A 27,921-nucleotide genomic window follows, 5' to 3' on the forward strand; every position below is an offset into this window, starting at 1 on the left:
TGGTTCGATTTTGGTTGTTATTTTGATCCGAATAAGCCACGACGCACCGAACCTTGTTTACGAAGCAGGTGGATGTGACGTCACTGATCTGACAGATCAAAACAACAACATCCAAATCGGTGCCCCCCCTGTTTTTATTCCCATTTTCTAGTCGTTTTCAAATCTTTGAAGAAGCACGAGTCTTTTTCAACGACGTCCCCCCTCCCTGGACGACAAACTATTTGCTTTGACCCCCCCCCCCCCCCCCAAGACCCGTCCTCCCACTCCCCCCGACGTACGCGAAGTTGGGTGTCAAGTTAGTTCATAGCCACCGTGACCAAAAAGCTCGGCGGAGTAATCTTTGTTGGTGTTTATGGTGTGATCTGTGTCGCACGCGTGTTTCTGTACACAAGCTGGCGTGCAGCCGACAAGTTTTGTTCATCCGCGTACGTCGAAAGCGACCCCGCACCATGGTAAGTTTCTCTTCCATCTCCTAACGTTCGCGTTCGGCTTTTTTGGGATTCTATTAAAGATGCTGCGCCACGCTCAAGTGGGTGCACGCGGGGGTAAGGTCTACCTTGTGCGCATGGCTGTCGCTTACAAGTTTTGCTGCGCGGTTTACACGAACTAGTAACACGACACTCGTGCACACACGCTCAGGCTCAAGCATAAATATGAAGATACATATTAGCATCGGTGTGGTGTGAAGTCAAGTTACGAGTACTGTACTTTTTTGTTTTGTTTTGTTTTTTTGCTTACTTTGGTACTTCCGGGTTGAGTGAACGTTGGCGCGTGTGGCTGCCGTTGTTCACCCGCAGAAAAAAATATCAAGTGGCTGTAAAGTGTCCTTGAGAGTTTTGAAAGGCGCTTATAAATGAAATGGATTATTATTATTATTATTATTATTATTATTATTATTATTATTATTATTATTATTATTATTATTATTATTATTTGTAACTTGACCTACGTTGAGCTCTTGCTGTGTTGTGAAAGTTTTGGTCAACTTCCCAAGTAAAGTGAAATGCACCGGACCGACAACGTCTCTGTCAAGGCGTTCAGTCATTGACGTCAGACGCCCAAACGCCCTCTTGGGATCAAGTTGACACCTTTTGATCCTTATGCAACGGTGGTTTTGCACTGATTGCAGCAACAGCAGCAACAGCAGACTTGTCCACTTGTCCAAAAAATGTTAAATAGGCCTGACATTAGGATTTGCTCAGTTGGAACCACTTTAGTGACCACCGACCATTGAACCAGTTTTATGTTTGATTCCGAAATGCAGTTGCTGGCAACTTGATTGAAACACACTATCGTTTTATCCCATTTCTCCATGAATTTGTAGTTGCCCGATTTTTTTTTGTGAATGGCCTTGTTTTTCATCACTTCCCAAATGCTCCTCAAAATTTTTTCAAACCATCAAGTTTACGATGCATGCATTATTTACTTTCGAGTCTCTTTTGCGCGTGCATAACAAATCGACACATCTTTTTTCTCTTTGGTGATTTTTGTTGTTCAGCTCTGTATGTATTTGTTTCAATGAAAACATAAATTTGACAAATTATGCAACCGGACAACAGAATGAAAATGACTACAGGATTGCATTTTCTTTGGGGGGTGGAGGGCTGGGGGGGGTTTACACTTTGGCTCTGAAGTTGATTCAAAGTGTCCCCAAGAGAAACTGTCACTTTAACATGGTTTGCTTGCAAAGCTCCCCCATCCTTTGTCTTTGGATTAGTCATTGTCTGAGAGAGGGGGTGGAGGGCACTTTTTGGTAAGAAAAAGGAAAGTAAATACACGCCAACAAGTGAACCTTGACAACCCAGATTAAGGAAAACAGCAGAGATCAAATAGTGCTGCTGCTGCTGGGCTGTTGTCATGGGCTGCCCAAGAGAGGGCGGGAGAGAAGGAGGGGAGAGAGGGCCGTACACTATTTGAACAACCACTGAGTGTGCTCGCTCGCTTGTGCAGAAATGGACCATCACACATTCAGACCCAACCTCGAAAGTACATACAGTGATACCTTGGCTTACGAACTTAATTGTTTCCCAGATAGAGTGGGTGAGGCAAAAAGTGCGTATGCCAAACATTAATTTCCCATAGGAAACTATTAAAATGACAATAATCTGTTCCCATGTCCCCATAAAACCAAATTTTCTAAGCCTTAAAACTACACAAAATATACCTTATTTTACGTGTAATAAATGTGCTATGGTATTGTAATTAAAGAAAGAAACTGTACTGTATAAGAAAGTTGTTTTATTTACCTTTGTGATGGTCGATGATGGCTTGATGGAATGGAGTGGCCGCTTTCATCAGCATTGCGGCAGTCCCGCGCGCTGACACACCTACCCGCCTCGGCTCTCGTCCTAGCCGCGGCGCGGTGGCGTCGGTGGACACTACCCCTTCCGTTGCCATCACACGGTCGGTTGCTGTGCGAGAGAGAGAGAGAGAGGCTGGCTGGTCAAAATTGTCGTACGCGTTGCCCAGCAGCTAGCGCGTTGCTGTTCCAGGCGTAGAATTGAAATACAGTAAAGTCTCGTTATATCGATATTCTCGGGAGTCGGAAAAAATATCGATATAACCGGACTATCGATATATCTGATCCTGCGGCTTGTAAATTTTCTCCTTGCGTTCATAGAAATAGTATCGTAATAAGCAGTACTATCGATATAATGAGACTTTACTGTAATAATAAAAAATAGGGCCTGGCGGCCGTGGTTGTAAGTACGGGTGGTCGTAAGTCGAATGTTACCCGTAGTTGGTAATGTTTGTCAGGTGAGAAATTGTGTCACTGTTTATTCGTTGTAAATACACAAAAGCACAATTTCATTTTTGCTTGTACTATATACAAAAAGCCATCCATCCATCCATCCATCCATCCATCCATCCATCCATCCATCCATCCATCCATCCATCCATCCATCCATCCACCCCATCCATCCATCCATCCATCAAATCCATCCATCCACCCTTTCCATCCACTCAAATCCATCCATCCACCCTTTAATCCATCCATCCATCCATCCATCCATCCATCCATCCGAATCCCATCCAGCCATCCATCCACTCAAATCCATCCATCCATCCTTCCATCCATCCATCCATCCATCCATCCATCCGAACCCCATCCAGCCATCCATCCACTCAAATCCATCCATCCTAACCCCATCCATCCACCATTTCATCCATCCATCCTTGCCATCAAACAATTGGCGTAGTCACTTTTCAGCCGGCAACTGCGTGGCTGAAACAACGCTCACATTGTTGATGGGTGGTGACTGATGTTTTTTTTCTATTGCCATTTTCTTGTTTGTTTTTCTTTGTAACTCCTCTTTTGTGTCTGTAGTTCATACCAGCCAGTGTCATCACGCTGGTCTTTTCTCATAGTTTAGAGACATCTTGGCAACTGCAGCGGTGACAAGTTCATTCCGGAGTTGTGCGATGATGCCCCCCTCCTCCACCACATAAAACATCAACGCGATAGCTCCTAATTGACCGGTTGTTGCTTGTTTATTTGATATATATTTACAAGGCTAGCAGTAATTGGAAGGTAGTAATTACCCAAAATGCAACGGCGAGGCGCCGCATGGGCAGATGAGACCCGAGCACAGATAAAAAAAAAAATCAGGTTCTTATTATCATCCAGCATGCTGCTTGATGGTGGATGGGGAGGTTGCTAATTGGCTCATTGTCCCCCTCATGCCGTGTCATTGTTTACCATTACAGCGTCCGATATGAAGCTCAAACGTGGGTGACTTTTATCGACCCCCCCCCCCAAACGTTAATGGGGTTCCTTGGGACAGAGCAGAATCGTTAAATGACAACACAACGAATGTCGGTGGAAGTTATTATTCCTCGGCTAAGAATGAATTATCTCCTTGATGCCGAGGTTCTTGAATACGGAATAAACGACCTCTAAGGGTTGACGATGGTGAAGTCATCATTGTTGTTGTGTGGGCTTTTCATGGAAAATGACGCCATATTGGATTCGACCCTTCATGATTCAGTTGACCCGCAGCTGGGAAGATAGCGGTGCCATCTGATTTATTTTGTCTATGGCTTTTCACATTCTACCAAAGCGTCTCGCTTCTCACGCTTTCCAATTCCCTCCCCTCCGAAAAAGGTGTCGAGCATGTTGATGTTCCCGCTGTGGCTATTTGCTCGCTTGCCTTCCCAATAGAGTTTCAAACATTGTTTGCCTCCAAGCCGGAACTCCTCAGAGGGAATTGTTGTTGTTGTTTTTTTTTTGCTCTCAAGGGTGTAAACGGGGCGGGGTGCCATTCACAAACCGCCGTGGTCGCAGTTTATTTCGACTTATAGGGTGGGTTCAAGCGCGTGGAATACGTGTCATTTCATTAATTGAATGCGCTATATGTGAATATGGGTCGCGGGAGGGGCTTGTGTCTCCAAAATTCCATTGAAACTGCCATTTTTACACATGCCTCAAGACTTTTTCCTCTCTATATTTTTCCTTCACTCCAAGATTTGTTTTTATTGAATGTCTTTTTGATTGTTGTGCGAACAGAAAAAACACTAATTCTGTCAGAGGTGCACCCCTTTATTTATTTATTTATTCTATTAATTTGTGTATTTATTTATTTATCTGTCTATTTGCTTGTTCATTTATGTTTTTATTTATTCATACATGTATTTATTTATAGATTTCTTTATCTACCAGTTTATTTATTAATCTATTTATACACCAATTTTTATTGCACTTTTTGTCAAATGCTGACGATTGCATTGTTTCCATACTTAGGAATAATTTGTGTGGGTGTACATGTGTGTGTATGTATGTGTGTGCGTGCGCGGTCGCGTGTGTCTGTGTGTGTGTGTGTGCGTGCGCGGCCGCGTGTGTGTGTGCGTGCGCGGCCGCGCATGTGTGTGTGTGTGTGTGTTCGTTCCCTGCCCCCCTAACATCCCCTACTTTGGAGCAAGTGTCATCATTATATATGATAAACTATACATGTATGTGTGTATTGAATTTGACGACTGCAATGTAATTTCTTTCCACATGATTCATTTCCATCATTGACATTAGGAAAGCGAATGCTCAGAATACCCAAAAAGTTTGTGCACCATTGCAAAGGGGTGGCTAATAGTTGCTCATCTCTGGAGTACCGCCAATCCATTTTTTGGACCTTAGTCGAGAAGGATCGCTGAAAATCGCGAGTGACAGAGGCACAGCCTTGATGTTTCATTTCTCGTAATCGTCAACAATGGTAAATCCACCAGCCGCTGTGGACAAACAAACTTGTTTCCTAAAGACCCCCCCCCCCCCCCCCTCCCGCCCCTGCCATTTTTGCGTTGCGTGTAACAGCATTTGTTGTTTTGCTAATGTATCCAGAAGGTGCGTTTGGGAGGTTCAACATTTCACTTGATGGGCTCGTAATGTTATTTTGGCCTTTCTCACTCTCACCTTGTCATAAACAGCTGACGCCGCAGCGGCAAAACGGAGAGGTTTTCTCAGTCATCCTTTTGGAGAAGGGCTCTCCATCACACGCTGGATGAATTTTTACCCATAACGGCCATATCGCGAGAGGCTTTTTATCCTAAATGGCTGTGGCGGGGGTGGGGGGATTGTTATCTGGGGGAAGTGCGTCCCGCCTCTATCGTGTTCAATCAAGTGTCCACTTAGCTGCGACGACGAGTAATTGTTCCCAAGTGGGCCGCACGTCGACCCGTTAATGTCCGCTTTGACCCGCTCACCTTGTCAGTGCGTCTTGGGGGGAACGGAGGGGAGTTTAAATCACGGCCATTTCTCTGGCGTCTTTACCCCCGGCGGGTCAAGTGGGCATCGGCCCAGAAAGACCACTCTGTCGTAATTGTTCCCAGCGCTGCGGGTCAGATCGGGGTGTTCCCAAAGATCAACGCTTATTAAATGGGTTGCTCAGAAAGGGCGTCACTTAACGAATCGAGTCATTGATCCGCTCCAACGCCGGCGTCCTTCAAACCAGTCGCTGCAACTGATCGTTGTGTTTTTTAGGGGGTGGGGGAATTACAACTTTTGAGCTCCCAGTAACGCAAAGTTGACGGTATATTCCGATACATAGTGTACGTAAAAATGACTGGGGACTAAGCCATCATTTGCTCTGTCAAAATTGCATTCGGGTACTGCGGGGGATTCCCCCCACTTTTTTGGGGAGGTACGGGTGTGGGTATAACGTCTGTGCTCCCACTAATGCAAATTTGGCGGTATATTCCAATATAGTGTACTTAAAAATGACCGTGGTCCAAGCCATGGTTTGCTTTGCCCAAATTGTATTCAAGTACTGAGGGGGAGGGGGTCTTCCCCACCCTTTTGGGGGTGAAGGTTACAACTCTGGGCTCCCAATTCAAAGTTGACGGTAAATTCCAATGAATAGCGGAATTTACTGAACGTAAAAAATGACAGTTGGACTGGATTCGATGTACCTTTATTAGTCTCGCAGTGGAGAAATTTACATTTCACAGCAGCAAAGTTCTGAATGAAGAGGAAAGGAAAGAAAGAAGTAGAAAAACAAAATACAGGAGCTGCTAGAAAGGCAGACACTCTTGCGGCGCCATCTTGAAGTCAAAAACACACAAAAAAAACTAAATGGCAAATAAAACATGACAACACAAAGACACAAACAGTCATTCATTCTTCAGCACTTGCTGTACCCTCTTTGTGACATGAACCAGTTCTCGATAAAAGAGGAGAGGGTCAAAGCGTCCTTTCCAGCAGTGGATCAGGGATGTATTCAAGTACTGAAGGGGCGGTCTCCCCCATTTTTTTTTACTTTCTGTTTGTAAATGTTGTCATTTGCTTCCCCCCTTTCACTTTTCTCTCACTTTCTATTTTGTGACCCTCAGATGTGCTGCTGTTCTTGAGCTCGGCCAACCAGGTCAATTCCGTTGTTTGGAATGGATTACCCGCAACTTTAGAACGAGAGATTTGGGTATGTTAAAACTAGCACACTCTTACTTCTTTACGGTTAATTGGATTAATTGTGATTATTATTATTTGTTGAGAAAAGTTGGTCTGGTTGAGCACCCCTCAACTGAATCAGTGGGAGCGTGTGTGTTAGCCACTGAGGAAAGATGGCGGTTCTCGTCAATCTCCCTTAATTCCCATGACGGTTTCGTGGGCTGCGAGCCCCTCGTCGATTCAATGCGCAGAATTGCTGATGTTGAACAATTTATTGAGGCACTGCGACACCTTCTCGGTTATTTTTTTGCGTCCGGATGGTGTGAACAATATTTGGCCCAATACTGGCTGCACACTGTTTGGTGCTAATCCAACCGGCGAGACTTTCCAAGTTTTTGTATGTAAGATACAGGTTACCCACCAATCCAAAATTCTGCTCAGGGGCCAAATGCGGCCTGTGGTCAATTTTCATTCGGCCTCCGTCATAAAAACGGTAACGTCTGGCCCGCATGTAGCATGAATATATTGGGCTGTAGCGCTGTTACCAGTTCTGCCATCTAAAGGCTCAATTAGGAACAGTAAATTAGTATATGAGTCATTGATTGAATGAGCCCTCTAAATTTCTGAAACAGGGATTTTCTACATTTTTAAAACAACAATTTCAAAATCGACAATTGTCTATATTTTTTTTATGTTCTAAAATAACGATTCTCTATTTTTTATTTTTATTTTTATTGCGGATTTTCATATTTTTTTAATTTTTCTGAAATGGCGATTTTCTACGTTTTTCAAAAATTATTCTAAAATGATGACATTCAACAGAAGAACAATTACTTCTGTTACAAAAATACCTGTCCATGTTAAGTCCTTTGCTGCAGCTTCAGCTGTCGTTAAAGCACAATATACATCATTATGTATTGTAATGCTTTATTCCCTGTTCTGTATATGATAGCTGTCCATGTTAAGTGCTTTGTTACAGCTCCAGCTGTTGTGAAAGCGCTATGTGAATCAATATGTATTGTATTGTATTGTATTTCAATGTCCATTCAATTTTTACATTCATGTTTCAAACAAACCAAAACATATGCTTCAGATAACTGAAATTAAAAGACAAAAAACAAATGTGAAACACAGAATGGCTCGCTAAAATGTATTGAAATTAATTGCTGTTATATGCAAAGAATGTCTGCCAAAGTTGCTTTCCCTTCTACATTTTGAACACACCAAATCTGGTCCCCTTTGCAAGAAATTTGGACACCCCTGGGTTATACATTCCTCCCGTTACCTCTTGATGACCCGTGGACGCCTTGCATCTCTGGCTTCTTGCCAGCCAGATACACTGATTAGGAGGGAATGTGACATTTGTGCAAAGTCATGGAATCCGCAATGAAATGCGCCAGTGTGAAGATGAAGCTCTGTGTGCTCCCCCCCCCGCCCCCACCGTATCAGCACGATAAATCCAGCAAAGCGGGTCTTTCTCTATGCTTAACCATCCCAGTCTCCATGTCAGGGTGTCACCCCACCCCCTTCCCTAAATTGGGCTCCACTAGTCTCTCCTATCAAAAGAAATGTGATGAATATCATTTGAAACGGAGTCTACAATATCGATCCCGATGAAATTAATAATGAGGCAGGCTGGCAGCGTGTTTGTCAGAGAGTTGGGCTTTTTTTGCGACAACCAGATTCATGTGCGGGTGAGGAGAGGGTCGTATCTTTCTGCTGTTTTTTGCGGCTGCTCCGCCATGACACTTAACGGCTCATTTGCGAGCTCTGTGGTCAATGGCTTGAGTCTGTGATCGGTTACCATAAAAGGTAGCTCTTTTTTCTCTCTGTGCTTGCTGATGGGGCATTTACTTGTGGGTAGTACCTCCCCGCCCCCCACCCATCCCCATACCCTCCCCTATGGACTACACCTCTAGTATATAGGAGGACTTGGGTCTAATGATAGTTAGAGGTCATAAAGACAAAAAAGCTCTTCTGTCGTTTTGGTGCTTGGAAAAAGAAAAAGGACATTGGCCGTGTGCACGTGTGCAAGCACTTCCCTTGAACTTGCGTTGGAGTGTTTCTTGTCAACACTGGGTGGACAGAGATGCAGGATATCCAGGTCAAGGTTTGGGCCATGTCTGGTTTCTTCCTTCAATGTTAACACCCTGTGTGTGTCGGCAGCACACTTTTGGAGTCCTTGACACCCGAGCCAGTGCTGAGATGGCACCACAAACTTTGCTGAACCGTCAACCAAATATTTGATGATGTTGTTCCGTGCCATTTGTTGAAATCTGTTGCAGCTACTGGATGGCGGGAATGTTTGCAACCGCTTCGTATTTTGTGAGAATCAATAATACAATTGACATGCCTGCTTTGGGTTGTCCGGCAATTTTCAACAAGCACCCATATGACATTCACCATCGTGAAAATGGCAAATTATCAGGTGTGCTAAAAAAAAACAATGGACTGTCATTCTACTCCTCTGAGCTCTCTTTTTTTCCTGCTGATGCCTTCGTTGTGTCAGATAGTCGAAGAGAGGTGGGAGGTGAGGGGCTAAAGAGAGAGAGAGAGAGTGAAGAAAAAGAGGGGGGTGAGAGAAAGAGGGGGTAGAAGAGGGTAGAGAGAGAGAGCGAGAGAGAGATGAAGAGTGAGAAGGAGAGAGAGGAGTGGGGAAGGAGGGGAGAGAGAGAGTGAGAGAGTGAAGAGAAAGAGGAGGTAGAAGAGGGTAGAGAGAGAGAGAGCGAGAGAGAGCAAGAGAGAGAGAGGAAGAGTGAGAGAGAGCGTGAAAGAGCGAGAGAGCGAGAGAGAGGGGCAGTCGAGAGGGGGGGTAGAGGAGGGTAGTGAGAGAGAGAGACTGAAAGAGAGAGAGAGAGATAGAGAGAGAGACAGTAGGAATGAGCAAGAGAGAGAGACAGAGTGCGAGAGTGAAGAGAAAGAGTCTTTTCTTCTTTTCCTTTCGGCTTTTCCCTTCAAGGGGTTGCCACAGCGAATCAGTGTCCTCCATCTTCAAAGTTTTGATCCGCACGTGAAGAGAAAGAGTAGAGGTGAGAAAAAGAGGAGTAGAAGAGGGTACAGAGAGAGAAAGCGAGAGAGAGAGAGAGCAAGAGAGAGCAAGGCAGAGGCGTAGACAGAGAGAGTGAGACAGATTGAGAGAAGGAAAGAGAGAGAGAGAGAGAGAGAGAGAGAGAGAGAGAGAGAGAGAGAGAGAGAGAGAGAGAGAGAGAGAGAGAGAGAGAGAGAGAGAGAGAGAGAGAAAGAGAGGATTTGTCCATTAGTGTCATTTGACTGGCTTATTAGATCAGCGTGACTGATGGATGCAGAAAATTGTTTTAATTGTCTAATTTCTGCGGTTACCCACTTGTGCATAAAAGAGCTGCGATGCGGGCCACAGCCGGGAAAGAGGAATATTTGGCCCGTTTATTCTCATGTTGCCTTTGGCGTGGAAAAGAACAACAATTGAGGGATGTCTTTTGGATCAAGCGTAAACACAGTTGCAGTGACCCCCTCATCCCCACAAAGACCCCAGGGTGGGTTCAGATGAGCTCAGTGAGCTGCTGCTCTTTCGAAGTGAGACTCATCGGGCAAAGGGAACGGTGGCGCCTGAGCATGATGGCACAAGTTGGCGGCCATTTAATAGCCATCACGTTAGCACGTCGGCTTCACTTTGAAGAGGTCGTGGGTTCGATTCCGGCTCTGGACTTCTTGTGTTGTGTTGACATGATCTTACCTGAACCCTTGAAATTGTCCTTTAGTGTGAATGTGAGCGTGGATGCTTCTTTGTCTGTATGTGCCTAGCGATGTTGGCAACCGGTTCAGGGTGTCCCCCACCTACTGCTCAGAGACACCTGGGATAGCTTCAAACATGCTCGGGGAGCCTTGTGAAGTTCAGAGGATTGGATGGATGGTTGGAAAAAAAGAAGCACTTTGGGGGTGTACGGGGGGGGGGGCAAATTAAAGTTCCGTCTGCCACCACCTTTGCCTTTTGCTCATTTTCCTGTTTGGACTTGAAGGTGATTCGGAGCCAAGGTGGTGACACTGAACGGAAGCCAGGCAGAGGAGAGAGAATATTTATTTACAGTGAGGCGCGGTGATGCTGGTTCAGGATGCGGTTTTACACAGGATGCATCCCCCACCCCCTCCTAAAAAAACACAACAAACATCCAAGTCCAAAGCTCGTGTTATCTTTCCAATCTCTCCACCCTTACACGGCAAACCTCAGGTTTGATTATGAAAGGCAATTGTGTTTGCGGGCAGGGGTCGGGTGAGGGGGGTTGCCCTCTCTATTGTGTGACTGTCAAGGTACAGTCAGGACAGAAAGCCTACTTAAATTGACTTCCTGCTGGGTCCCAGCGAAGTCAGCCTGGGTCACTGGGGGCCAAATAAATGCCGAACTTGGTTTAATTTCGGTATGGACGTGTTGAGTCACCCATTGGAAGTCAAACTGGTGAAATTGATCCACTGGTGAAAAGACGCTTTGATCCTCTCCTCTTTCATATAGACCTGATTCATGTAACAAAGAGGGTACAGAAAATGCTTAAAGGGCAACCGACGCCTCCGGACAAGTTGCGTCCATAATTTGTAAAATGGCTTCCAAAGACAAAGATTCCACCGCATATAGCTATATTTTACGTTTTAAGACTCGCGCTGAATATTCAGGAAGTCTTGTTTTTGAGTTGGTGACGAGTTCGTACGTGATGTCACTAAAGGTCTGACCTTTACCGTAAAAAAGATGCATTGTAGCGGTCCTTCCATCACGTCAATGTATTTTGCTGTACTTGTTTGGTCTGGGGACCTCGTGTTGAACCCAAAAGCCGCCAGAAGGCCAGAAGAGGGCGTCCAAGCGCCATTTATCAGCCTGTGGAAACGGAGGTGGCCACAGGAAGTCGCCATTTTGTGCCTCTTTTTTTGGGTGAGAGATTTCCACCCAATGTTGCCTCAAAATGGCACAAATACATTCTTTAATCAATTGCAAACATGTATGCTTTCCTCTTCAGAACTATTTGAATCGTATTCATAACTGGATGTGGGACAAGAAAGCATATTCTCCGAATCTGAAGCAATTGTTTTGATTCTCCAGAAATGCAAGACGTCTTGGCGTGATGTCACGAACTGGGGGCGGGACTTTCTGAAAAAGCCCAATTCACAGCCCATTTTTTTGCAGATTTTGGACACTTTAAGTCATTTTTATTGGTGTTTTGCATTTGACAAAAAATATACTGTGTGTTTTGGGTATTTTAGATGCTATAAAACGTTTTTCTGATGTCAGTTAAAAAAAACAAAAAGTGACGTCGGTTGTCCTTTAAGAACAAATGACTCTCTGTGTCTTTGTGTTGTCATGTTATTTGTGATTTAGTTTTTTCTTCTTTTGACTTCAAGACGGGGCCGCGAGAGTGTCTGCCTTTCCAACAGCTCCTGTATTTTCTACTCTCATTCCTTTCATAAATTTGCTGCTGAGAAATGTAAATTTCTCCACTACGAGACTAATAAAGGCAAATACAATCCAATCCAAACCTTGGTTTTCGAACCTCCTGGTTCTTGTTCAATGCAGACATTGATTATAATGGGAAATGTTTTGTTTTTATGACCATATCAGTTTTCAGATCTCAGGAACGGATTATGGTTGACAACCCATGTTTGACTGTGAAGTGTGTGTAGAGAATGGGTACGAGAGTCATGCGAAAAACTGCAGAGTCAAGAAATCCCCGTTGAGTACATGACCAGGATGATTGTTTTCGCTTTTCACGCCATCATCAGAGAGTGTTTGGAGAATTGGGAAAACAATCGAGCGCAAAGCAAATATTTCCGTCATTGAATGACGCATGCCAACTTGATGAGTACCAAATGCCGCCAAGCGTCATGCGGACACTCTTTTTTTTCCCAAGTTTTAACAGCGGCTTTTACGATCTGCCTTACGGCCTCATCTCGACGGACGAGGACATTTAAACTCGAGAGAACCTGCCACATAAAAAAGCACATCTAAATTGTAAAAAGGAGCCATGTGTCGGGGCATCGTGGAGTTAACAATGCACTTAGTGGCACAGACACGTACGACGAAGAGATGTCATCGTCGTCGGTGGGATGTTGACACGTGATTGTTTTGAACTCTTGAGAAAAACAACTTCCTTGTGGTAGCGGATACAGCGCGAGTCATTCATCGGGCATTTCATTCTTGGGGCCGCACACAGTGTTGGGTTGAATATATAAATACAGTATATATAAAAATATATGGAATTTTATTTTTGGGGGGAGTGGAATGATAATGCACTGTATATATATATATATATATATATATATATATATATATATATATATATATATATATATATATATATATATATATATATATACACACACAGTAAAGTCTTGTTATATCGATATCGGTTATATCGATAGTACCGCTTATTACGATACTATTTCTATGAACGCAAGGAGAAAATTACATGCGCGCAGGATCGGATATATCGATAGTCCGGTTATATCGATATTTTTTCGGACTCCCGAGAGTATCGATATAACGAGACTTTACTGTATATACATGTGTGTGTGTGTGTGTGTGTGTAACGGAGTTGTGCACTAAGATTATTAAATTATGACGGAAGTGACGCAACGGAGCACAGTGTGGCACCAAGTCCCGCCCACAGTTTCCAGAACAATCTGGACGAGACTTATGTTAATCACCAGACGAAAACCATGCGACTTCACCCATCCCTTCTGCCATACTGCAAACGACCTGATTCGGTCGCCGGTGTTTGACCAGTTGCCCTTTCCCCGACCTTACCCCGCTTTCCACGCCGACGCGCGGCCCGACCCCGTGGCCGTCTGATAGCAAGCCCAGTTTCATCAAGGTGTTTTTTTTTCCTTCTTCTGGGTTATACCAATGAATAACAAACTCCAGTTGTTCTTCTGACTGGAAATAATATTTACTCTGAATACATTTTGAATGTTACTCTTGCGTTCGGTTGTTTGCAGCGCGAGTCCGCTGGCACTATTGTGTTGTGGTACCGAGGCCTTATCTGCGTTTGAGTTCTCTACTTTAATAGGATTTATTGGTCGAAACAACATCGGGGCTGTCGTCGTGTTCTTCAGGCTGCGATAACTTCTGTGTAATTCCACTTCAACCGCATATTAGCGTTTTATCGGCCTCTTTCAATGGCGTCTTTTAGATGGTAATGCACTAATAAGTCATACTAGCTCTTCATGTAGGGAGGATCTTCATAAAGCATGTCCTGTGGACATCTTCCTGTGCAAAAAAAACAAAACAAAATGAAAAGGTTAAAAGACATGCCAGTGAGCCTCCACGCCAGCATCCTTTGAATTTCTCAAGACATGTCATCAATTGGAGAAAAAAAAACCAAGTGTAATAGAGGATAGAAAATATCAGAGGTTCAAAAACCAATTAGATAAATTCTGGGACTTTTTTTATACGTTTTGTCATGATTAAACATGTATATCCCTTCTCAAAGATAACTGAGATAACTATCGAGAAAAAAAAATCACAATTATTGTAACCATGGTTTTGTGCTGACAAAGAAAAAAAGATATTTTTTTTGTTTGTTTAACGCAAAGACAGAAGTGAACGTGAACGTCAGCTTAACTCATTTATTGCCATTAACAAATTTATTCGAGAATTGAAAATATGACGTCGAGCGTCATTCCCAAATTCGTTCGGATTTTGTTTTTTCATGCTTGGGTGCTGATAAAGCGCTGGCCATGGTCTCTGGCAATGTTTTTTCCCTTCCACAAGGGGGAGGAATTAGCCGTTTTCCATATTAGCACTGTTCTAACTACAGCTGTTGTTAAAGCGCGATATAAACCAATACGTGTATGTATTTATTGCATTGTATTCTGGACAGCCGCTCTCAATTCAACATCATATAACTCCAGACCCATATACAGTAATTTAGGAACCAACTCTTTTTTTTTCTGATGAAAGAAGAGAGTATAAGGTTTCTTACGCTGCATTGAATGTTTATGTAGTCATAAAACTCAATATTCTGTGAGTCCTGGAATTCCAGTGACAATTACAAAAGCCCTGGCCCTGGAGTGGACACATTTGTGCACATCGTCAGGCAGTGAATGAGTTAATCGATGTAAGTGGGGCACAGTCGGTGTCAACAACTTCCCAAAGTAATATATTCACAATTAAAAATTTAAGTTACATTTATTTTCTGGAGGCATCCACTTATTTATTTATTTATTTATTTATTTATTGATTTATTCATTCATTCATTCATTCATTCATTCATTCATTTATTTATTTATTTGTTCATTTATCTGTTTATTAATGTACTTATATATTTTTTTCTTTATCCATGTATGTTTATTTGTGCATTTATTTATGTATCTATTTATCTATTTATCTCTGCGTTTATGTATTAATTTGTTTTTATGAATGAAGTAATTCTATTATTTTATAAATTGGATTGAATGATTTGTTACTTTATACGTAGAATGCTTATTACTGAACAACCCTGGGTGCTTATTACTATTATGAAGTACTAACGTCTGTGTAAGCTCTCAGTCTCAGTCTGAATGACCACTGAGGGTACCCACAGTTAGTGAGTGCTCGCCTGATATGTTTTGACTCCTTTTCTCTACCTTCAATGCTAGTTGGTATTAGTTTAGCCCTATGCTGGAGGGTTCTGATAACTCATAATTTGTGTTGTAAAGGGTGGTTTAATTATAAAAGAGGACACAGCGCTAAAAACAGAAGTCTTTAGGAAGGCGACGCACACTGACCAATACTTACTGTTTGACTCAAACTCACTAACTGTGGGTACTCTCAGTGGTCATTCAACAAATGTCAGAAAGAAAGAATAGGGAACGGAACCAATAATTCTCAAGATACAAAAAGGAGAGGAGTAGCAGTACTTTACATTGCAGGAGTTTCTGAAAAATTACAGAGTCCTTTGGCAACACAAAATTCCTACTTATTTCAAACCGATAAACACGTTAAGGCAAAAATTAGTGCATCCAAAAGATAGGCTACCAAATGAAAAACAAAGTAATGTAGTTTATTCCATACATTGTAAGAATGAAAATTGTAAAGAGCAGTACATTGGGGAGACTCAACAAATTCTCAAAAAAAAGACTTTATCAACATCGCAGGGATATTACAAGTGGGCCTCAATCAGCAGTACATTTGCACCTAAAAGCTAGCAACCACTCATTTTTGACGACAATGAGGTTAAAATCTTAGCGAAAGAAACTAGATGGTTTGAAAGGGGGGTAAAAGAAGCGATTCTTATAAAACAACAAAATCCTTCATTAAACCGGTCTGGTGGTGTGAGGTTCAATTTGGATCGTTCATACAATAGCCTGCTCAGGCAAAACAGGTTAGGCAACATTCGTTATGCTGATGAGGTGATACCGGTGGGAGTGGGGGAAATGGGCCAGTCGTTAGTCAGGAATGTAGGAACAATCAGTGGGGCCACAGGGAGTGGTCCTCTGCTCCCCCCAACCTGAGAGTAGGGACCTATCATAGCTGTGTCCGGCGCCGCCATGGCTGGACATTAGGGATATATAAATAGGGCCGATACGACCAGTCAGACTTTAATTCGCTGACGAAGCCTCTTGGATAGGAGGCGAAACGTCCGAAACCTTCAAATTTGTACAGATGACGGCTGAAGAAACCTTCCCATCTATGAAGTACTAAGTAATAAATAAATCTTCGAGAAACTTATCGCTTAGACCGCTTTTCATTTCAAGGACGGGTGTCAGAGAAGGCCGAATGGATCGTGTGGGGTCACAGAGCTGTAGTTGAGCAGGAGATCCCTTTTCAGTGGCAGCTGTTCTCTCAGATCCATCGGGCTGTGTTGAAATTCTCTTAATATAATTCAGCGGGCTCGGGAGAATAGTCCAAAACAAGCGTGCCAGTGAGGAGAATGTTAAATTTTTTATCAGTGGGCCGCAACTCGGCGAGCTCGTGGGGCAGTGCTCTCATTCATGAGCAGATGTTCAGGGCGCTTACACTCCGCAGCTAATGTGAACTTACTGGCTTCCCCGCCACTGGCCGCAAGGACGTTGGCAGTGACCCGCCTTCTGAGAATTGTTCCCGGCTTCCGAACCCGCTTTTTTTTAGCCGCGTCTTAGCCCGGGAGCACCGTCGCGCCCGGACAGCCGATCCGTCTTCCGTTTGACAGTGATGAAACACTCACTCGTGTTTATTAGGGCACAGCGGCCAATTCTGCGCATCTTCTGCTCAAATGTGATTGCCGGCGTCCTCGTGGTCGGGATTTGTATCTTTCATCATTTACAGTAGAATACATTTCAACAGGGCTACTATGTTTGTGTGTGTGTGTGTTCACCTCATGATCTAAGCATTTGTGAATAATTCTTAGTGAAAAGTGCCAATTTATCAAAGAAGTGGTAGACCGGATAGCATGCCAAAATGATGTCGTTTGTAGCCACGGGGATCCGTACTTACTTCTCAAAGCCGACGGAAAATATCGCCTTTCCGGCTGAGTGCTGGCATTCTGTTCACTTTACGCCATTCAGTCCATATTGAACTTGAGCAAGGGTGTCAAACACATTTTTTTGCCGCGGGCCAGATTGTAGTTACGTTTTCCTCTTGGGCGCCGTGGTAAATTTGGAGAAGCAATTAGAACAGGGGGGTCGAACATACAGCCCGCGGGCCGGAACCGGCCCTCAAGAACGTTTGCTCAGGCCCGCAGGATAATTTAAAAGTGAAAAAAAAAATACACAAACGACATGGAATTCCTGTTTAATGAGGCGCAATTCAAGGACTGTCCACTAGGGGGCAGATTGGTGCTGTTTCGATCAATGTAGAAGAAAACAGCAGTGTTTTATTTCAACCATGGTTTGAACACATTCATTAGCCAAAATGTCATTATGAAAAATGGACCACGTCATATTTTTGATAGAGATGCGTGGGAAACCTTTGTGCTTGGTGTGTTTTCAAATCGTGTCGGTATTGAAGGAATATAATATTCGACACCACTACGAGACTCATCACAGAAAAAATATGACGGCTTCCAAGGACAACTGAGAAGACTTGACAATGGTCGACGAATTGCTGGTGGGTCTGAGGAAACAGCAGTCAACTTTCATCCAGAGCCGAGAAGTCAGTGAAGCAGCAGTAAAAGCCAGCTATGTAATTGCTGGCGAAATAGCATTAGCATCAAAGCTTTGTTAAACGATGCCTGCAGCTGAACGTGTGTAAAAGGAATGTTCATTAAATGTCATCATTTTCCTAATGTTATTGTGCTTCTTTACACCAAAGCTAATGAAAGACATGATATTTTGGTTATTTATAGCATGTGTGGTATAAATATAATGGTCTGGCCCACTTGACTTCTACCGAGGCCATATGTGGCCCACCATGTGAAATGAGTTTGACACCCCTGCATGAGAATGTATAATCCCGTCCACATATTACATGGAGAGCGCACAACAAATTAATGAACAACGAGTTTTCAATTTTAAAGTCAAGAATAATGACTGTTATTGTGGTTTACATCCAAAAATATTAAATTTTGGTTTGGATTTTAGCAAGCATCATGGAAATTTACAAGTTTGATTTGCTTTCATGGGTTGAATAAAATGATATGAACACACAAGGAATTTGTCTATGGTAAATTCAATTCCAACTAAACATATTTTGGCCAAATTTAGCGATAGCAAACAATGCAACGTCAGTACTTTTCAAATGTTGTTACTGAGCCGAATGTTGTTTTGACGTCAACAGCAGAGAGATAGTCGGTACATGGCGTTGAGCTCGAAGGTGGTTAATTGTCTCCTCTTGTTTACTGCGCTTGGCATCCTGACGCGCTGGTCTGGCACGGGCAAAGCCTCCGTTAGCCCTTGGCGGGTTTCACTTGTAACTCGTCGAGGAAATTGCAAATTGCTGTCGTGAGAAGTGAGATTCCTCTCGGAGGACGTATCTGCCGTTCATGCGACTCTACGAAGGCCGTCCGTCGAATTACTGCTCGGACGAGCGCATTCCTATAAATAAAACACCTGCGAAAGGCAAGCCGCTTGGCTCCGGTCGGTCTTTAGCGGAAAGCAGCTGCCGGTGGACGCTTTCCCCTCTTTAGACGGTCGCTTCAGAAAATCGGGACGGGCAAGCTGCTCCGTCTGGCTTTTACGCCACCGTATGGATCTGCCAGCGGTTGCGTGGAGCAAAGCGCTTGGCTATTTGACGCGGCCCCGCCGTTATTAACAAATTGGTTTGCGAGCGACATTGAATCCGCTCGGCACCCTGCCAGTCATTTTCCGTGCGAGCGTACGAGTGAAAGTCATCCCGACAGTAAAAATCGTCCGTAGGGGGACTGGCGAGATTGGAAATGACAAGCTCTTGTTTCGTCTGCGTGTCTCATTTTCACTTTCTAATTGGTCGTTTTTTTCCAGGTTGGCTTTATGAGAGCAAAACTAATTAGTGTTACTAAATCCAGCAGAAAAAAAGAGCACTCCACTTGATTGTTCTGGTTTCTGCTGCCGTGTCAGGCGCTCAACAATAAAATGTGACGGGAATAGTTTTCCAATCGTGCTTTAACATCCCAGAGCTGAATGGAACTTGTATTTATTTATTTTTCTTTGGCAAAATCAGGGAACAGTGGTTGCCCTGCTTGTCTGTGTTGCTCATAGGAAGGTAAAGTTTTGTTTAGATTTGTTTTTGCTGGCAGGACAAAAACAATGTGTACTGTGTTAGGAGAGCGAGGTCCATTCTCCGCTTTGATTAGCCTCCTGCACCTCCTCCCCGACCGTTTACAGTAGCGGTGACATGACCGTTACCTTTTATTCAAGTCACTCCAGCTACAGTGAGCCCTCAGGAAGCACGTCGAAGGCCTTGCATGGGCGTCCGCAAAGTGCAATACAGAGCCGTGTTTGAGTTGGCAGGCGGTTGTCTTTAGGGAAGTTTTGCTGTCGGTGCAGAAAGTCCAACAGCGGCGGCGAAGGGGCTTTGTTGGGCGGCACTGATTTGATGGGGGGAGGGGGAGCAGTATGGGCCTTTTGGACCTTCTCCCCCTTCTTTCAGGAAACACATCTTGCTGTTTTTCCATCAGCGTTTGAAAGGAAAGGACGGCGAAGGGTTAGCATGGAATAATCGAAAGGTTTCACACCCGATGTGTTGTTTGCAGTGGCGAGCCGTGCATTTGGGACCTTGGCCTACGTCTAAATCAATCCAAGATCTTAAAAACTATTTTATGACTATATAACGTTTACTCATCTAAAAAGTGTGGTGTGATTGACTACAACTCCACTAGAGGGTAGCGTTAGCCAGGATATAACTTCCCCGTGCTGGCGAGAAGGCCTTGCTGCCGCCAACTCAAAATCTGATTGGTTCAAGCATAGGTTTGACACTTATTTTTCGGTCCAAAGCTCACAAAACTGATGACGTTGGCGTGCAGGGAGATTTCTGACCCTGGTCACAAAATACGGCTGAAAGAAATGTGATGTTTCAATGCTTACAGTAAATATGAAACCACACATCTGGAAGCAGCACAATAGGGGAAAGAAAAGCAATGAAAGGAAGCTGAAAGACAATTGGGAATTATTTCCTAAGAATTCATGGACAAAATAGAATTCACATCAATATGTGATTCCGATGGAGGCCTGGTAGTCGAGTGGTTAGCACGCCGGCTTCACAGTGCAGAAGTTGCCGGTTCACGTCCCGGTCCGGCCTCCCTGTATGGAATTTGCATGTTCTCCCCGGGCCCGCGTGGGTTTTCTCCGAGTCCTCCGGTTTCCTCCCACACTCCAAAAACATGCATGGCAGGCAGATTGACCACTCCAAATTGTCCCTAGGTGTGAGTACGAGAGTGACTGTTGTACGTCTTTCTGTGCCCTGCGATTGGCTGGCAACCAATTCAGGGTGTCCCCCGCCTCGTGCCTGAAGACAGCTGAGATAGGCTCCAGCGACCCTAATGAGGAATAAGCGGTATGGAAAATGGATGGATGGATGTGATTCCGATATTTTTAAGCGAGCAGAGAAGGCCTGACGGTCCACCATTGGTCGTTTGTACGACTTGTTCAGGTGTTTGCTTTTTTTCTTCTTCTTTGTTTTTGCTTCCCAACTCTGACAACACATCTCTGTTGGGAATGTGTCGTAATTAACAAGTGCTTGATCCAAGGTTAGGGAGGAGCGGTGTTTAAATGCAATTAGAGCAAAGCGCGAATTAATTTGGACTCGTTTACCGTTTTTGGAATGTGTCATTATTTGTTTAATCAAGGGAGGTCAAGTTTCCGACATGCATGTATGCATGCGCCTACTCAAATGTGTGTGTGTGTGTGTGTGGGGGGGGGGGGGGGGGGTTGGTAGTAATGGGAAAATCTCTTTAGTAATTCAGCCCTAATGAATTGTGATTTGAATGTGACCTGTTTTGTATCCCCCTGTTATTCGCCTAACGTGTCTCTCAGAGGTGCGCAAGTGGTGTACACACACACACACACACACACACACACACACACACACACACACACACACACACACACACACACACACACACACACACACACACACGCACTAACATCTGCGCGACGCCTCCTGGCGGTGGTGATGTTCTCGAAACGTACCAAATAAAAATGAACGCTTTGCTTTGATAAATTGTCTAATTTCGATCGAGCTCAGAAGGAATTACACAGGGCAGCTGTCCAAGCCCACAGTTCTTTTCCCTTATTTTTAAAATTGCGACACCCCGCTTTTTGTTGACCACAGTAGCTGCTTTAGTAGCTAAGCTAACCGTTACATTCACCAACTTTGTCATCGCTCCTTATTAGCCATGCAAATGTGGTGAAAACAAGCAAATGACCCTGCACAGACTGCGCCGCAAAAACATTTCTAAAGGCCCGCAGTGTCATGTAGACACAAAATGGCGAATGACGAACCTTCACGCTCAGAAGATGACACCTTATTATGATGTTGGTTGGCCTTTGAATGATTCACTTTTTTTCCCTCAATAGTAACCCGTGTTTGGTGTTTACGTGAGAGTGATGTCCAGAAGGACCTATTGCTGAGTCGTCAAATTATGCTTAGAAAAAAAAATGTAATGAATGTTTATACGTATTTCTGCCAATCAATTTTAGTGCTCCAGCACGCGTACGACATTGATAGCGATTAATTAATAAATGAAAGATTATTTAAAAAATTACAAAAAAGTATTTATGCATTCATACATTTATTTATATATACACCTATTTTTATTTCTTTATTTGTTTATTTATTTATTATATTTTTCTTTCTTTCTTATGTATTTATTTGTTTGTTTGTTCATTTATTCATCCATTTAATTAATAAATGGTAGATTGTCACTGTGTGTCACAATGTTTGTTTAAAAAAAAACATGAAAATCCTTCAAATCAACAATATTCATAATATGCGTAAACACCCTGGCTCTTGTATGAAAATCCCAAACCGGGATTCCAAAGACCAACTAGTGAATATTCAAGTGAACATTATCCTGGAGTCAGCCGGGGGGATTTTGAGGGGCGATAGCAAACCGAACTTCGAAGAAAGCCCAGCTGCCGTATGATCAAATAGCGTCTCAAATTAAGACCTCAGCGTACACCCATGTCACATTTGCTGTGGAATGCTCATCGTTCCAGAGGAATTGCTTGTGCGTGTCTCACAAAGAAAAGCTGATTGAATCAAATGTTTGGATTCTGATTCGAATTTGGCTTTTCAACGGTGCCATCGGTAAAGTGGCAACCGTGTGTGGGTGCCGACACATTTCACCAAAGCATCCGTGTCGACTCGACATTTCTTGTATGACATCGATGGAAATTGAAATGCTTATGTTAAGATCTGACATAGAGTGTTTGAATATTCAAATATCTGCAGCGGTGTTGCGCAATATCGATATTAAGATTTGCATACAGCTCCGAACTTGAGCGGTTAAAAAAAAAAGGCATCGGCAATGGGACTGTCGATGCACATCTGGTCACGAAAAGAAAGTAACAGGAAGAGTGTAGCCACTACTCTGCTGTTTTACCATAAGCGGTGACCATGTTGCTAATGTTTGCACTCACAAAAAAATTGTACCAAGCAAATGACATATGTCAATGTTTGTTCGTGATCATCCTTTGTAATCTGTTTTACAAAATACACTTTTATTTATATTTTTCTTCATGTTTCGGTCCTCAAATGAATTGAAAAAGTCTCCTTACACAATTTCAGAGTCTGATCAACCACAAGATGTTAGGATCCCTTCCTTGTAACATAACACCCCTCCAAATCTCACCATTTGTAATACCACGCGTCAGCACGGAGAGCGGGGTAATGCTGGGGAGAGGGCAACCAGTAGAATACTGGCGATCCAGACCCCCGCCCGCTCCCGTGGCAGCCGAATCAGGTCGTTTGCAAGTCATTTAGCACAGTCTCAACATTTTGAATGGATTTTGACTTCGACCATTTGACTTACGACCGTTTGGTCGGAACAGAACCCGGTCGTAAGTCGGATGTTACCTGTATATACATAGTGGGCCGGTCGTCGAGTGGTTAGTACGCCGGCTTCACAGTGCTCAGGTCGTGAGTTAGAGACCCGGTCCGGCCTCCCGAAGTGGAGTTTGCATGTTTTCCTCCGGTGTTCCCCCACATTCCAAAATCATGCATGTCTATCTATCTATCTATCTATCTATCTATCTATCTATCTATCTATCTATCTATCTATCTGTCTGTCTGTCTGTCTGTCTGTCTGTCTGTCTGTCTGTCTGTCTGTCTGTCTGTCTGTCTGTCTGTCTGTCTGTCTGTCTGTCTGTCTGTCTGTCTGTCTATCTATCTATCTATCTATCTATCTATCTATCTATCTATCTATCTATCTATCTATCTATCTATCTATCTATCTATCCATCCATCCATCCATCCATCCATCCATCCATCCACCTACCTAACTATCCATCCATCTATCCATCCATCCATCCATCTAGTCCAGGGGTGGGCAAACTTTTTGACTCGCGGGCCGCATTGGGTTCTAAAATTTGACAGAGGGGCCGGGCCAGGAGCATTTGAAGGGAGTGTTTGGGCCGGAAATACTAAACCTAAAGCATTAAAGGACAACCGACGCCTCCGGACAAGTTATGTCCATAATTTATAAAATCACTTCAAATGACTTTGACTGAGTGTATTTTACAAAGATTCCACAGCATATAGCTATAGTTTACGTTTTAAGACTTGCGCTGAATATTCATGAAGTCTTGTTTTCGAGTTGATGACGATTCCCATGTTACGTCACGTTTGGACCGCCCCTGACCGAGAAAGCGACACACAATGCATTTTGTGTACTTTGTTTGGTCTGAAAACTTCGTGTTGATCCGTGTTGATGGCGAAATTAGAAGGAAAACACATACATAACGCCATGGTGAATCGTTGTGTGTTGCACCAAGACAACTATTTGATATTCGCTGACACAAATTCCCAGCTGACAAATCAGCCCATTTCCAACTGAGCTTGGGCGCAATCTTCTGCATTTTCTGGGTGCTACATTGCTGTCATTGACGGCTCGAATTGATATGGGAGGACTCCTTGAATCAATTGCAAACATTTATGCTTTCCTCATCAGAACTATTTGAATCATATTCATAACTGGATGAGTAACAAGAAAACATCTTCTCCGAATCTGAAGCTATTGGTTTGATTCTCGAGCAAGGCAAGACGTCTTGGCGTGACGTCACGAACAAGGGGGTGGGACCTTCTGAAACTGGCCATTTCCGGATTCATTTTGAAGTCATTTTTATTGGTGTTTTTCATTTAACTAAAAATATCAGCCTGCCTGTTTTGGGTATTTTAGATGCTATAAAACGTTTTTCTGATGTCAGTGGGAAACACAAAAAATGGCGCCGGTTGTCCTTTAAATGGAGTGTGTACAAACCTCATAGCACAGTAAGAACCCAATTTATTAACTGTCTTTCAAATGTGAAAAATATCCCTGATCAGTTAATAAATTTGTCTCAAGGAATATGGCGTTTACATACTATTTCGCAGATACTTGGAGGAGGAAATGGAAATACATTAAAATAACATAAGCACTGTGATTCATCAAGATTGCGTCTGTTTTTAATAGGTTTTCATTGAAGGGGCAAAGTTAAAGAAATCAACATTTCTTGAAAAATGGAATCACTTTCAACATTCAAAACATATTATTACACAACGAAATATTCAAGCTCAATAATACCTACTTGTGTTAAATTCCGCCAAATCATAGATGGTTTGTCCTGACCGCCCGCTCAACAAACTCCTCACTGACGCCCTCGCCTTCACGCGCAGACAATACACGTGTACCGTCGCCGTGCACACAGACATAGGCTACCTGCAGTGAAATTTGCATACTCGGCACGGCAGCCAATCAGAAGCCTGCTGCTTTCTTCCGGACATTGGCAAGCGTTATAAAGTCGTGCAATTGCATATCATTTTCCAAAATAGATGCACAGAACCTCAGCCCAGAAGAAAGATTCAAAAGAAGCTAACAACATATGTGACGCTACAAAACGTAAATTTACATTAAACCGTGACTGTAAAGTGTACGTGAGACTTATGAAAGGGGCTTCGTGGCTCGTAGGAAGCAATGCAAACGTTGCATTGTGCACCACAATGACAATCGACTACTGCAGCAAAATCTAGCCATGCACATTTACCGTAAATTAAGCAAGGTAGCATTTGTAGTAGGTACATTCTTGATTAAAAAAAAAACTTTATGCTTTGTGACAATGTTTTTTAATGTGGTTAGTTTTATCATTGTGCTTCAAGTTGTGAAAAATGGGGCAGGCAACTTTTTAGTTATCTGCCCTGTTGTCCGCTAACTTTTTGTCATGAGTTTCAGACACTGTTTTTACTATAATTTGGGCAGGTTCGGCGGGCCGGATTAAAAAGCCTAACGGGCCGTATGTGGTCCACGGGCCGTAGTTTACCCATGCCTGATCTAGTCAATTGACAAATTGATTTTTTGCAAGCGAGCGAATGGCTTCAAATATTTGAAAAAGAGATGACGGTGAAAATATTTTCAAATGAACACGGATACGAGCAGAGCAAGAAGCGAGTCGTTTCCCCTGGTGATCCTCCAGGCTCCTTTGTTTCCTTGGTGTGTCTCCAGCTCATTAATGTTCTGAGCATGTGAGAAAAGCAGACCATACTCCATAACCCACACAATAGTGACATCATAGAGCAACACACACACACACACACACACACACACACACACACACACACACACACACACACACACACACACACACACACACACACACACACACACACACACACACACACACACACACACACACACACACACACACACACACACACACACACACACACACACACACACACACACACACACACACACACACACACACACACACTTCAATCTCTCGGCCGTTTGAAGTCCTCTGGCTCTTTTAGGAAGTGATGGCCACTGAGCTGCCCTGATTAAAATGACAATAGTCTAATTAACTCGACCTCGGTGTCAGTGCACTAAAATGGCTGACGGCCTGTCGGTTCCTGTTTGCAAACCTTTTGTCTCCTCATCGTCCAAATTCCCTCATCTAAAAAAAAGCCCCAACCTTCCTTGATTGGATTTGCTAATGGCAATTATTTCTCAAAAGCGAATTAAATCTTGACATTTGTTTCGGATGACTTTTTTTTCCTTCACTTATGACTAGTCAGTGCAATGCAAACCTATATTTTCTTTTTTGCAAGCAAGCTTATATTTTGTCCAATTATTTGCAGACGTCGAAATGTTATCTTCAGTAATACCCAAGTAGCAAAATGGCCGCCCCCTGAGATGCCCAAAAATGATTTGCTCTTTAACTCCTTTTCCCACCAATACAACGTGAACCAAAACGCCATGTTGAGACCATTGCAGATATTCTTGTCAAAATGTGTGCCCTGACCTAGTGTGAATTTTGAAATTTCTTTTTTTTCTTTTTTTTTGGCGGTGCCCGCACACGGCACCTTTTTGAACGAATTGAGGTGTCGTCTGGCACAAGTGTTGACCATTTAATGGCGCATATATTAAACTGTACTTGTGGAAATTCACATCTGGCCTGTGTCTGTGTGCGGGGGTGTGCGTGCGTGTGAACCCCCCCCCCCCCCCGCCTAATTTCACTCTCGCATTTCATCATCTGTTCACCAGTAACGCAAGTTGGGTGCATCTTTTATGATTATTTTTTTCCATTGATAATTGGCTTCAGTAATGGAATGCCCCCCACCCCACCAACACCCCCCTGAAACCAAATACAGTGGGACCTTGACGAACTGGTTCCCATACAGAGTGTGTAAGGCGAAAAGTGTGTATCCCGAAAATTAATTTGTTTAGCTGGGTTGATAGCTTTTTGTATCAAGTGTACAGATGACTTGTGCGGGTTATTTGTGGAGCCTGAACAAAAGTGTGAGAGTGTGAGAATAGTGAGAAAATGGATAGAAAATAATTAAAATATCCCATATATTTTAACTGTTTTCTATCCATTTTCTCACTATTCTCCCACTCTCACACTTTTGTTTTTTTTTGTTTCAAGCTCTGTCATCTCCCTTTCGTGTGTGTGTTTTCTCACTGTCTCTGTCTGCCTGTCTCTTTAATGTTTAACCCCCCCCCCCTCCACAGTTGGGTTCTTGACCAATCACGTGGCTTTAACCGAAGACGACATTTTGTTTTTTGGAGAACGGCCTCACTCTCTCTCTGTCTGTAACCCCATCTCCCACTGCTGCATTCTTCACCAATCACGTGGCTTCAACCGAAGACTGGGGGCGGGGAATAGAGGACAAAAACGGTGGCCACCATTTTCTTGTGAGGAGAACAGGCTCGTTCGCAAACGACACAACACTCATTGTGGCAGCTCCGTGTGTATCCCGAAAAATTATTCGTCTGCCAAGGTAAAACTTTCATAAATGTAACATTCGTAAGCCGCAAAGTTCGTAAACCAAGGGGTTCGTAAACCGAGGTCTCACTGTACTCTGTGTTGTCTGTCTCTGACCCTGCAACGTGTCACTCACCTTCTCCTGACCCAATGTCCCTCCTGGCGCGTAGGATCAAATCGGCAAAACAAACACATCTATCTATCTATCTATCTATCTATCTATCTATCTATCTATCTATCTATCTATCTATCTATCTATC

The 27,921-nt window shown here is 43.4% G+C and overlaps 1 protein-coding gene across 2 annotated transcripts in view; it reads left to right on the top strand.

The window, feature by feature from the left end:
- Positions 1-292: 292 nt before the first annotated feature.
- The window catches only part of foxp1b (forkhead box P1b), a 134,800-nt gene continuing 107,171 nt past the window's right edge, over positions 293-27,921 (top strand). The window contains exons 1-2 of one of the 2 annotated variants that reach the window (XM_089010026.1): positions 293-452; positions 6,817-6,902. The gene's annotated coding sequence lies outside the window, so the exon portion shown is untranslated. The remainder of the gene's footprint in view (positions 453-6,816; positions 6,903-27,921) is intronic. The other variant, XM_089010027.1, reaches the window with a different exon arrangement.

This window comes from Hippocampus bargibanti, linkage group LG12, assembly GCF_051943395.1.
Source record: "Hippocampus bargibanti isolate YZ-2025 linkage group LG12, ASM5194339v1, whole genome shotgun sequence".
Classification (NCBI taxonomy): Eukaryota; Metazoa; Chordata; class Actinopteri; order Syngnathiformes; family Syngnathidae; genus Hippocampus; species Hippocampus bargibanti.